We start from the raw sequence: 13522 nt of genomic DNA, 5'->3' as shown, positions 1-13522 counted from the left end.
ACTACACACGGCCCGATTCTCGTGCAACCCGAGATATGTAGGCGATTCAGAGACCAGAGTTCGGCCGTAATTTTCTTTACCCTTAGTCCTCCACAATCCTTTAGCCGGGACAAAATAGGCTACTAAGTCAACGTCTTTGCCCGAAAATTCTTTCATCATTACCAGGCAAAGAGGGACAAGTTGTTGACACCCAATTTTGTCCCGCCTCTCCTCCGAAATACCTATTTATACTTCTGGTATTTTGAGAAATTAAAAAATATGCATTTAAATTTTACTATAATTATTAGTCTTTTATTAACACCCACGTTTTTATTCTACTGCAGTTATTATTATCATTATTATTATTATTATTATTATTATTATTATTATTATTATTATTATTATTATTATTATTATTCTTAAATTATCATTCATTACTAATTATCATTAATTATTATTATTCTTGTTATTTCCATTATTATTATTATTATTATTATTGTTATTATTATTATTAATTACTAATCATTATTATCAGCGTTATTTTTGTTATTAATTATTAATCATCATTATCATAGTTATTTTTTTTATTATTAATTATTATCATTGTTTTATCAATAATTGTTATTTATTATTATTATTATCATCATTATTATTTCTTATTATTATTATCATTATTATTTTATTATTACCACTATTACTGTTATTATTATTAATTTATTATCATTTTTTGTTATTATCAATAATTGTCATTTTTTTTATTATTAATTACTACCATATTTATTATTATTATTAATTATTATCATTATTCTCATTGTTATTTGTTATTAATTATCAATATTTGTTATGTACTATTATTATTATATCTATTATTATTTTTTATCACCATTATCATCAGCATTATCATTATTACCATTATCATTATTGTTATCATTATTAGCAGTATTACTACCGCTATTTATTTGCTACTATTATTTAGTATTATTGAAACTTGCATTTCTCGACGTTTCTACCAACTTCCGCACACACATCGCATTTATTTCGCACATTTAAATGATAGCGTTTGTCATTAAATGTTATAGCACGGTCATTTGCGACATCATATAATTTTTACCCGGATCTTCTTTTACAATTACACATTTTTTTCGTACCAGGTGATACTCTGGCACCCTTAGTACATCGTTAATCAAAATGTGTCTCTTATTTAAATTTAGAAGCCAAACTATTTCTTGCACTCGGTCCGTACATTGACTTACCGGACCCCAAATCAAAGTCCGATTAATTCCTAATATTTTTTTTTTTGGACTAGACCATACTTTTTATCTCAATTTTTAGATCAGTCCATGTTTAATTTAATAGTCCGTTCTTTTAATACGCAGTCTAAAATTTGACCCGGTCCACAAATGGACCGGGTCCAATTCACTCTTCAGCCAAATAAGGGAAACCCTTTTAGGGTTTCCCCTTCATTTTTCATCTTTCACCGCCGCACCCCCCTTCCCCTTCTCCTTCTTCGTCTCTCCCTCTCGCCGCCGCTCCCACTCTCCATTGTTCCCTCCTTCTTCTCCGCTCCCCACTCACCCTTGTCCCCCACTTTTATCTCTCTCCCGCTCCTCCTTCCCCTTTTTTCAGTACAAAACGACGAAAATAAAAACCTATAAAGAGGAAGAGGAATCAGAGTTGAAAAGGGGGGCTTTTTCTTTTGTTTGATAGCCAAAAATTAGATAGAAGAAGTTTTCAAACATCGAAACCCCAAAACTAAGAAGTTTTCAGCCATAGAACTTCTATCGAATCCATCTTTTTTTTTGGATCTTAATTGCTTTGTTCCGTTTTCATTTCTGTTTGAGTGAGCCGTAGCCTTAGAAACAAAGGTTCGACTTCATTATAGACGAAAATCGCACTCAAAAGGGATCCTAGTATCTTGCGAATTCGAGCGTAGATCGAAGATTCAAAATCCCATTTCGCTGCACCTGCAAAAGGTCAGTTAAATCCCATTTGCTTCCTCGTGTTTCAGTTTGATATGTTTGTGTGCTGATATGGTTGGGTTTGATGTTAGCTTAGTTATTGTGATTAAATGAGTCGTTATTGTGTTTTGGCTTAGTTGAAATCTTGTCGGATGTTGCTGTTGTTATTTAGTTTAAGATATTCGGCTTAGTCTGAATGTCATTGGTTTGCACGCTGAGAATTCGATCTAGTAAAATGGTATATATTTAGTTTGTAGTCTGCTAATTATGTGTATGTGCTTGCCCTTTTTAGTTGTGCTGCAGTGGCTCATTTCATGTCTTGTTTTTGGTTAGCCATAGGTTATTTAGCTTATGGCAGCTTAAGCATGGTTTGTCTGCTCAAATGATGATTGATCACAGAATAGTTGAATTGCTTAAGTTAACCTGTGGTTTTGCTGGACTACGTCTTTATGTGATATCATATGCTGGTTAGGTTTATGACTATACCCCATATTAATTTCATATAAATCCTGTTGATACAAGCATGTATGCTTATTTGGAGATCTCAGTGGTTCAATATAACATTGAATGTTGTTTCAGTTTGATGTCTCTATGTGATTCATGAATGTATTAATGCTAGTCTAGGTCATATAAAAGGGTTCTGCAGAGTCGTCTGGCTTACCCTTATATGCCTTTTTTCCCCACAGAACACTGAGTAGAGTCAGAGTTGGCCTGGTATGTCCTTGGTGTCTGAATATAGCCATGTCTATCTATTTTCTTGAGGATCTGATTGTCTAAAATGTCCAAACACCTGCTTTACTGATGTATAAGAGTTATCACATGTTGGGGGTGATTACATGAATGCTTGGGCTTTGAACTTCCATTTCATCTTAAGAATTGTGTCTGTCTAATCCTGAAACAGTATGCATACTTGCTACACATATTGTTTGAGACTAATTCCTCTATAATTAGTTAGTGGTATAGGTCATTCTGTAATCTGTTAAGTCCTTCTTTGCTGCCAAAATGCATGATCAGGTTAGTGCCAAGCTTTAGGCTGTTCTGGACTTGGCAACACCCCTGTTATGTTTTAGTTTGTCTCTGTCATCATTAAATAGTTCAGCATGATCATGTTAAGGATTTAAACTGAAGTTTAACTGGTTACATAAGTACTTGAGCCTTAATCTTTGCCTAGCTTCGAACTTTTCCTGTTGAATATCTTCTGTCAATGCAAAGCATACTCTAAGTGTAAGAGATCAGTCTCCTGTTGGTTCATTTAGTAACCAGAGTCCAATGGATTAGGATACCAGTCTCATCTGATCTCCAGATCCTCCATGTGTTAAAGTAAATTGGAAATAATTAATTATGTTTCTCCCCTCTCTTACTTGTGTTAATCTGTGTGGGTGAACTTGGGAGTCCACAGTTGACCCTGTCCCTTTTCCTTATATGAAAATTAAATCTGTTTTGTTTGAATTTGCATGAGGAATTGCAGGTGATAGTAGGTCCCCTCTAAAACTGAAATATTTTCTTCCTTTGGCACTTTGCATGAAACAGATCCAAAATACATTGAATAAGACCATATGTGATGACATTTCCTGTATCCTTCTGGTTTACCCATACCTGTGATTTGAGTATTTGTCCTTGCCTAAATTAAACAGGAATCTTATATGCCTTTATACTATCATTGCTAGTCTATAGTTTGCCTTCTTTGTGAAACCAGTATTCCCCATGCCTATTCACATGCTAATTCAATTCCCTTATATCATTTGCATATCCTCTAGTCTCTCTCAAATCTCTAAGGGGTTTGAATCTTGTCTATGGGGATAGTTGCTGATGTGGTAACAGTGTTTAGAAATTCACTTCTCTGGATAGATGGTAAGTATGTGATTACAGTGGCAATGTTTGGTCTGAGTTTTGTGTGAATGTTCATTTTCCTGAAACTAAAACTGGAACTGTTTAACTGGTGCTTTCTAAATCAATGTGTATGAATCATTAAGTGATGCAACTTATGAACTAATAATATTACTAATAAGAAGTTTAGGTGTTGTTCCACCATATTGTGATTGTTGCTTTGCCTGAAACTCAAATTGTGGATCTTTTTTTGATAAACATGATTTAGTCCAGATCCATTCTATTGTGACCCTCATGTAAGCTAACATACTTACTACCTTCATATCATTCCTGAACATGGTCCTGCCTATATCTAATATACGCAAAGATTCCAAAAGATGATTCTGAATTTATCCTGACCATTTGTCGCTTTGCCCTTAACTTCTTGTTGTTATATGCATAGCTGTGATTCTGCTCAGTTCTGCTGAGATTGTTGGCCCTTTGCGACTTGAAATTATCAAATCTATTAATGCCCATCTTAAGTATATATGTCCTAGACTAATTCTTTGAAATACCTGCCTAAATAACATGTTTGCTAGACTATACGTTGAATTATATTATGAATGTTTGGACTGGACTATCTATCACTGCCTGCTATCTTCCTATTTATGACATAAAATGCTGTGAGTTCTGTTTGTTTTGCCTATGTAAGTAGCGAAACTGAGATATAAACTGGCAGTTGTCCTTACGTTGATTAAAACACACGATGTGCAGCTGTTTGAGTTTCTGTCCATGTTTGGGGATTGCCTATTTGTATGTGTGTGGTGGCTAATCTGTGTAGGCATGGGTTATCCTTAAGTATATGCGATATATGCATAATTTATGAAGTTGTTTGAATTCATATTTTTTATGTTTAACCCATTGATCGTATACTAATCCTTCTTTCATTCTTCCGCATGAACCTCGCATACGAGTCCGGAGGACTCGTTCTACTCCGCATTCGGTTTGGGCTAAGGCCTGACATAAATATCCTCTCCGTGTTAGCCCAACAGCAGTTTAAAAAAAAAAAGGGGAGGCTGCTGGGCTGAAGCCCAGCAGTGACCCAGAGCAGCAGCAGCAGCAGCAGCGGCCCAGCGGAAATAGGGCTGCTGGGCCGATGCCCAACAGTGAACAAGGCCCAACAGCCTCAAAATGGCTGGGTCTATTTGATTCATTCTTTTTATTGTCATTATCGTTTGATTGTGTATTATGTGACCAACGTTTTATTTTATCCTTGCTGATTTAGATAAACTTTAAACGAATTAGCGGATTGATCTTAGCTATGGGTAGTTAACTTAAGAAAGAACTAACAATTAATTTCACAAACCATTTCCTTCTCTTTACGTTTTTTTTATTTAAAATGATCAATTTGCAAAATAAATGACATGGCCATATATATGTTCCAAATTAAAGGATTCACATATTCTTATCTTGAGAATTTCGAAACATCATTAACACGCAAACAGAAATTAAAGAACATTTTGAACTTCCAAAAATGCAAAAGTCAATCAATACATCATCGTTTAGTTTGTTTAGTTTGTTTTAACGCAAATTCGCGTTTTCTTTTGCTTACACATTTCATGCGAATTTTATTTTAAATAGCATCATTATTTAAAAATCTTTGCAATAGTTATAAGTTTATTTTTAAATGTCATTCACATTTTTTTATGCGAATTATTATATTTTCTACAAATTTCATTCTAAATAACACCTTCCATTTAAAGCTTAATAATATTTATAAATTTTATGGCATTCGAAGTCTCCCTTTATACAAATTATATTCTTTCCTATAGGTTTTATTAGTATTTTATTTTAAGAACTTTAACGACATTTATAAACTTTTATTTCAAATAGCATTCTAAAATCCCTTCTTGTGCAAATTACTAGTTCCATTTTAAACAACCTTATTATTTGAAGTCCTTTTTATAAGATGACATAAATTGTTATATTCTACAAGTCTCATCTGCACAAGCTATTTTTTCTTAAAATTTAAATACTATATCCAACATTGAATGATTAACCTAAGTTTAGCCGGATAACCGTGTTTAACGGATTCTAAAGGATGCCTAACCCCTTCCCTTTAGGATGATATAGAACCCTTACCTAGAATCACACTGGTTAAGCAGACCATTAACAAAGGTTTAGTTTTAACTTTATCTTAGTTAATAATTAGGTGTCCTAATTCACTGTAAAAATCAATTAGGTGGCGACTCTTTAAAAAAAAGCAACAAAGAATCTCCAATATGTTGTACTCCGCTCTAACCCAGGTTAAAATGGGGTGTGACAAAACTGCCTTTAAAGTTTTGGAAGCTGGATTCTTCTGGCCGACAATATTTAAAGATGCTCGGGCATATGTTGCACAATGTGATAAATGTCAGAGAACAGGTAATATCACTAAGAGAGATGAAATTCCAGTACAATCAATACAACTATGTGAAATATTTGATGTTTGGGGAATAGATTTCATGAGTCCTTTTCCTTCTTCTCACTCTTATACATATATCCTTGTAGCGGTGGATTATGTATCAAGATGGGTTGAAGCAATTCCTACCATAAAAAATGATGCTCGTAACGTTGTGATTTTCTTAGAAAAAATATTTTTACCAAATTTGGCACACCACGAGTCATCATTAGTGATCAAGGGACTCATTTCATCAATAAGTAATTTTCTTCGTTACTATCAAAATATGGTGTGCCTCATAAAATAGGAACACCATATCATGCTCAAACTCAAGGACAAGTTGAGGTATCCAACCACGAATTAAAAAGAATACTTGAAAAAACTGTTGGAATCTCAAGAAAAGACTGGGCTTTAAAATTAGATAATGCTCTATGGGCATACCGAACGGCTTTTAAAACGCCAATCGGAACATCACCGTATAGATTAGTCTTTGGAAAAGCTTGTCATTTACCTGTTGAATTAGAATACAAAGCTTTTTGGGCATTAAGAGCACTAAATTATGAATTAACCTCTATTGGAAAAAATGGATTTCTCCAAATTAATGAATTAGAAGAAATGAGGTGGGGAGCCTATGAAAATACCAGAATTTTTAAAGAAAAAACAAAAAAAGGGCATGACAATTTGATCTGACCAAAGAGTTTTAAAATTGGAGACTTGGTACTTCTTTATAATAGTAGGCTTAGACTATTTCCAGGAAAATTAAAATTCAGGTGGACAGGTCCCTACAATGCTACAAATGTCACTTCATATGAAGCTATTGAAATTCAACAGATCAATAGCGGAAAACTTTCTTTACATTATGTTCAAGATTATTTTCATGTTAACTTCACCAAATGATTTTCATGTCTATGATTTTGATTTTTTGAAAGAAAAAGCAACCGTCTTCAACTCAAGAAATCATTGGAATTGAGAAAAGTTATGATCACTAAATAGGAAGAATCATTCTATTAGCTAGAACTTTCTCTTAATGTTTTTCAAGGCGAAATAATGGATGACACTTATTTTTGAAAAATGATATTAGGCTTCTTTGATAGCCTATTTTAGCCTTTTCATTTTTACATACACATTTTCCTTTTTGAGCCATAATTTTTTTTTCCTAAACACCATAATATTCTACATATATTTGTGTGTATATATATACACACACATAGATCTCCTAGTTCTTCCAGCTGTAAATAATTGAGCAGAAACCAAAAAAGGGAAGAAAGTGAAAGAAAAAGAAAAAGAGAAAGGGGTTGAGAAAAAGAAAATTGTGAATACACAAGTCTTTGAGAAATTGAAAAGAGGGAGAAATGAAAATCAAGAAAAGTTTAACAAATGGAGAAAATATAAATAATAAAAAAAGAGCTATATATATCTACTCCAAGCTGGGAGAAGAAAAAAGTCACTATTAAATTATCCTTACTTTACCTAGCTTAAGCTTGACCTTATAAACCAATAAAAGTCCTAAGATGATTTAAAAAAGCAGTGTCGAATCTATATTAGTAGAGATAAACATAAGGAGCAAGCCTATGGACAAGACTGTGATACTCAGTGAATAAGGGATCATAAATTTATCAATTCTAAAAGATTCAGGGGGGAAAAGAGTGCAAGTTCTTTCTGATCAAAGCGGAATTCAGAAATAAGGAAAAATATTTTGTGATCTTAGAAAGGTTAGATTATATTGAACGTTATGAAAGAAATTTATTGCTAAATAATTTTTCTATCCTATAAAGATCTTTGATTATTAAATGTTTGAAAATTATCTTTTTCCTCGAGGACGAGCAAAAATTCAATTATGGGGGAGTTTCATGGATATAAATTATTCATGATATTTTGTATATAAAAATAATTTTTAAATAAAACATGAATAAGTATACCCTATTCTCGCATATCTTCTGATAAATTCTACAGGAATAAGAATACTGCAGAAGAATAGAGAAGAAACAAATTGTCAAAAAAGTAACCAAAGAATTCAATAGACACAACCACAAATTCATAAGTCACAACCGTGGAGTTTTACATGTGGGAATTACAAAAGACAACATTGGGAGAAGTTGCGAAATTCACGGGTGTAACCACCACTTTCATACTCACATCCGTCAAGTGTTGGCATCAAGAAAGAAGTTGCAAAATTCACGGGTACGACTACCGTTGTCATATTCTTACCCGTCAAGTAAGGTCACGGATGTGAGCACTACTTCAAGGAGTGCATTCGTAGGGGGAGACTACATTTTCCTGTAAATAGCAGCATCACTTTGCTTACAAATCATCCAATAATTTACAAGACAAAGTGTTAATCTTGGTCTATTTCTCTTTTCTTTCCCTTGTAATAAAATATTTCTCCAAGTCTTTCAATATTTCTAGTTTCTTAAATTCATATTGTTTCTTTTTCTAACTCCATAATGGAGTAATCTCTTTTTGTTGGGATAGTTGAAGAAACTTGGTGTAGTGTTATATTATCTTATTTTAGCTATTCCTCAGGTTGATATTATTTAAGTGTCATACTTTGTGTTGGAATGATATATTCTACTAATCATTATCATTACTTAGTATATTTTGGGTTATGATTATAGTTATATTAATTTGTACTTCTAACAAGGAGGGAAATTAATATACTATAATAATTGCATAAAATATATATGTAATAATAATTTTTAGTCATATATTATTCCAAATCATTGAACTTACTTCTTTTAATCCTAATTCTCACAGAGGGGTTATTTCAAGTTAGTTCTTAGGTTTAAATCTTTATTTTATTTCTTTTCGTCCTGATTCTCACGGAGGGACAGTCTCAAATAAGTTTATTGATTTGAGGGATCTCTATCTTATTTATTTCAATTCTAATTCTCGCAGAGAGATTGTTTCAAATAAGTTTATTGATTTAAGGACTAATCTCAAGAGGTCTTTATTCCTCATAACACACATCAAGTCTAGGAATTATTTCTACTATTTTGTGAAATTTACTGGAAAAAAAAAGGCTTAATTGCCCTATATACACTAAGTGGATTCAACGACTCCCAACTCATTCTTTTAAGATAATATTTTGAAAATTGTTTCTTTTGTTAAAGTAATTTACAAAATTTAAGTCACTACTATCCTTTCATCAATTTGATTCTCTCAAATAGCAGGAAAAATACTACAAGTCTGTAGCATAGATTTTCCAATCTCCGTGGGACGATATCTTTAACTATATTAGAATTTGACAAAGTACGAGCGAAACTTTCTATGCACTTTGGCCTCGTCACTACCGTTAATCTTTTCAACCATGACAATCAATAGTCTCTCTTTGAATGTGTCGCAAACCTTCACTGGTGAAAACTATCATATTTGGTCAGTGAAGATGAAGTTGGAAAGCAATTTTACAAGGTGTAAGCATAATTCTCTTCCGTTTGAAAAGAAAAGTTACACAATTACTTTCAATCGACGAAATAGAAAAATTGTCACTGACAAATAATTGAAACATGTGATGGGAAAATGCAAGAAATTGAGTTCAAGAAGAAGAAGAAGAAAGACTCATCTTACAGATGTGTGCAAGTTCCAAAATAGTCAAATAAAAAAAAAGTCCCGACAAGCAAAAATTGGTAGGGTAGAAATTAAGGAGGAACAACTTTTCTAGATCGCAGCAACAAAGGCAAGGAGTGTTGGATTTTGCATCTGTTACTACTACAGTTTTCTAGAATAATTAGTTGTTGAGTTGTAGGAGAAGTCTAATAGTTGATTTAGTAAAATATTTAGTTTTTAAATTTTAGTAAGAGTCTAATACTTTTGATGTTGGAGGAGTGTACTACTTTATTTATGTGCCTATATAAAGGTTTATGATTAATAAAATTTATATGAGACAGTTTTTATTCATATTTTCTTTAGATCTCTCTCAAAAAAATCATAACACCAATAAAATAATATCACATATTTAATTTAAAAGTTCATATATTCCACATTAGCATCTGTAAAAGGAGAGACAACTTTTAGCTTAAGTTCAACATTAAGGGCAATTATATATGACATAATAGGTGGAAGCTTGGAAAGAAGAAATTTTATAGGCAGAATACATGGATAGACAATTTAATTTGGCCTCAATTGATAATTAAATACCTCAACTTTGAGAATGCACATCTACAGATGCACGATTTGAAAATGCACATCCGAAAAAGTGTGTTTATGAGCCCGGCTTAAATCAAATTAAGGTGTCTAGATGTGTATTTTAATGATTGAGTCAACAAACTTTGTTTGACTCCCTTAATACTTAAGTTTAGATCTTTCTTCTCATATTAGCCAATAACATAACAATGTTCCTTAATACTTAAGTTTAGATCTTTCTTCTCATATTAGCCAATAACATAACAATGTTCCAATGATGATAGCACATCTGCATAGGTGGAATATCTTTAATTTTATGGTAAACAATGATATAAGATATAGTACGAACTAATTGTTTATATTTGAACGCCCTCAACACGTCAAAACGCCACATGTATAGATTGCAAGATAATGAATTTTTTCTTAAAGGATATAAAATTAATGCTTGATTGCAATCATGACAGTTGAGTTATCTCCGGTGACTTTGGAAAAAAATAATTAAACAGCTAAGAGAAGTTAAAGATTGAGATTTTGGAAAAGGATGTTTAGTGTGAAAGTCTATAGTGGCACTGTAGCTTCGTTAGCGCTTAGCTCATTAGCCTCAAATTATGTTTGAAGGAAAAGTGAGTTTGCGGCCTCGGTGTTGGACTTGTTGAATACCAATAATTTAGGATAAATTACATTAGATACTTCTGTAAGATGCAGGTGTAATCGGATTTTATCTGAACTCAATACTTTTAAAATTAAAAATTATAAAAAAAATAGTATATATAAACCTATAATTTTAAAAATATAATGATTTCAATGCTAAGAACCTTAAAAATTAAATTCATAGAATTTAAATCCTGAATTCACCTACATTCAATTTCTTACTCCCTCCAATGTTGTAAAATTCTGGATAAATATAATGATATTATTCCTATCTATGTGATGAGCACTTGTTATTTGCGGATGACATAGTCTTGATTGATGAGACTTGTGGCGGAGTCAATGGGTGAAGATGTGGAGACAAACCCTGGAGTCTAAAGGATTCAGATTGAGCAGGACCAAAACGGAGTACAAGTTCAGTGGTGTAATACATGTGGTTGGCATGGAAGTGAAGCTTGATGCACATGCCGTCTTCCAGTTTCAAGTATCTTTGGTCATTAATCCACGGAAAAGGAAAGATCAACGATGATATCACACTTTGTATTGGTGCGGTTGGATGAAATGGAGGCTCGCTTCGGAAGTCTTGTGCGATAAGAATGTACCTCCAAAACATAAAGGCAAGTGTTACAAAACGGTGGTTAGGTCGGCTATGTTATATGTGATGGAGTGTTGGCCAATTAAAAATTCTCATGTTCAGAGATGAGAGTCGTGGAGTTAAGGATGCTGAGGTGGATATGTGGACATACGAGGAGAGATAAGGCTAGGAATGACGATATCCGGGACAAGGTCGGAGTGGCCTCCGTAGTGAAAACGATGAAAGAAGCAAGACTGAGATAGTTTAGGCATGTGAAGAGCGGATGCGGAGTTGCCCCTATGAGGAGGTGGGTGAGGTTGACAGTGGTGGGTTTAAGCAGAGGTAGAGGTCAAACAAGTATTAGGGAGAGGTGACTAGACATGATATGATACATCTTCAGCTTATCAACGACATGACCTTAAATAGGAGGATATGGAGGACGCGGATTCGAGTAGAAGGTTAGTGTTATACCCCATTTTAAACCGGGTTAAATTAGGAGTACAACATATTGGTGATTCCTATTTGTTTTATTTTAAGGAGTCGCCACCTAATTGATTTTAAGGTGAATTAGGGCACCAAATTATTAACTAAGGTAAAGCTAACTAAACCTCCGTTAATAGTCTGCTTAATCAGTGTGATTCTAGGTAAGGGTTCTATATTATCCTAAAGAGAAGGGGTTAGGCATCCTTTAGAATCCGTTAACTACGGTTATCCGGCCAAACTTAGGTTAATTAATTAAGGTTAAATAAGATGCTTAAATTTTAAGAAAATGACTTATAATGTTACTAAGGTTTTAAAGAAAAAATATGATAACGCTGTTTAAAATATTTAAAAAATATGCTAGGGCTTTAAATAAAAAACGTTATTTTAAAAATGAGACTTGCAAGCTTTTAAGAGAAGACCTAGCCAATTTAAACTTAGAATAAAATTACATCATATGGGTATAGTGGTGTAGAAAATCATAGACTTATTTTATAAATAGAATGCAAAAGATGATGGATTTTCTTTCTCTTTTTAACTTTATTTAACTATGCTCGGCTAAAAATATATATAATTGGATGAATCTTGAAAACAATGTTTATAAAATATGCTTGAGTTTATATTTGCGTATTAGTGACGCTTTAGAAATGTCTATGATAGTAAGAATAAAATATGATTCCCTTTACTTAAAATATATAGTCATACTATTTTGCAAATCAATTGTTCCAAGCGTCATCTTTTGGAATTAATTTTAGTCTTCCTTAAACTAACTATCCATTACTAAAATTAAACCTACTAATTCATTAGGATTCATCTAAGTTAAGAAAATAAAATAAGATAAGGTTAGTCATACAAAGCAAATCTAAAATACACAACAATAAAATAAGGTAAAGGGGGAAGAAAATTGAATGGATCTGGCCCATTTTTCATACCCAACTGCTGCGGACTATTCATGCTATTGGGCTTCGGCCCAGTAATTTTCATTGTAGGGCCGCGGCCTGCTGCTACTGTATGGGCTTTGGCCCAATAATAATTTTTATATGCTGTTGCGGATGGACTGATGGGGAATGACTCGAGAGGATTTCGTTGGGCTTTTAGCCCAACAACGAATGCAGGAGAAGAACGAGTCCCTCGGACTCGTATGTGATGGTCATGCATAAAATGAAAGGAGAAGGATTAGTATATAATCAACGGATGAGGTTAAAACATGTAAAATATAACTCAAAACAAATCAATAGATTGTATATATACTGTATATATTTTGGTATATCTTATGTATATACATTCATAAGGATGTATAGAAGGTCAATATCGGAATCCCAGGCATGGCTAACAATTAGGCCTGCTGCCACAAAAGTAGTAAAAAACATTCTTTCCACTGAAATAGGACAAACCAATCAAGCAAAGGAACATAAAATCCAATATCAAAATTATAGGACAAACTAAATTAATAACAGGAGAATAAGCACGACATGATATGACTAAACTAGACAAGGGTAGGAGCATTATGATTATAAT

This window comes from Lycium barbarum, chromosome 1, assembly GCF_019175385.1.
Source record: "Lycium barbarum isolate Lr01 chromosome 1, ASM1917538v2, whole genome shotgun sequence".
Classification (NCBI taxonomy): Eukaryota; Viridiplantae; Streptophyta; class Magnoliopsida; order Solanales; family Solanaceae; genus Lycium; species Lycium barbarum.
This window is presented reverse-complemented; position numbering follows the sequence as displayed.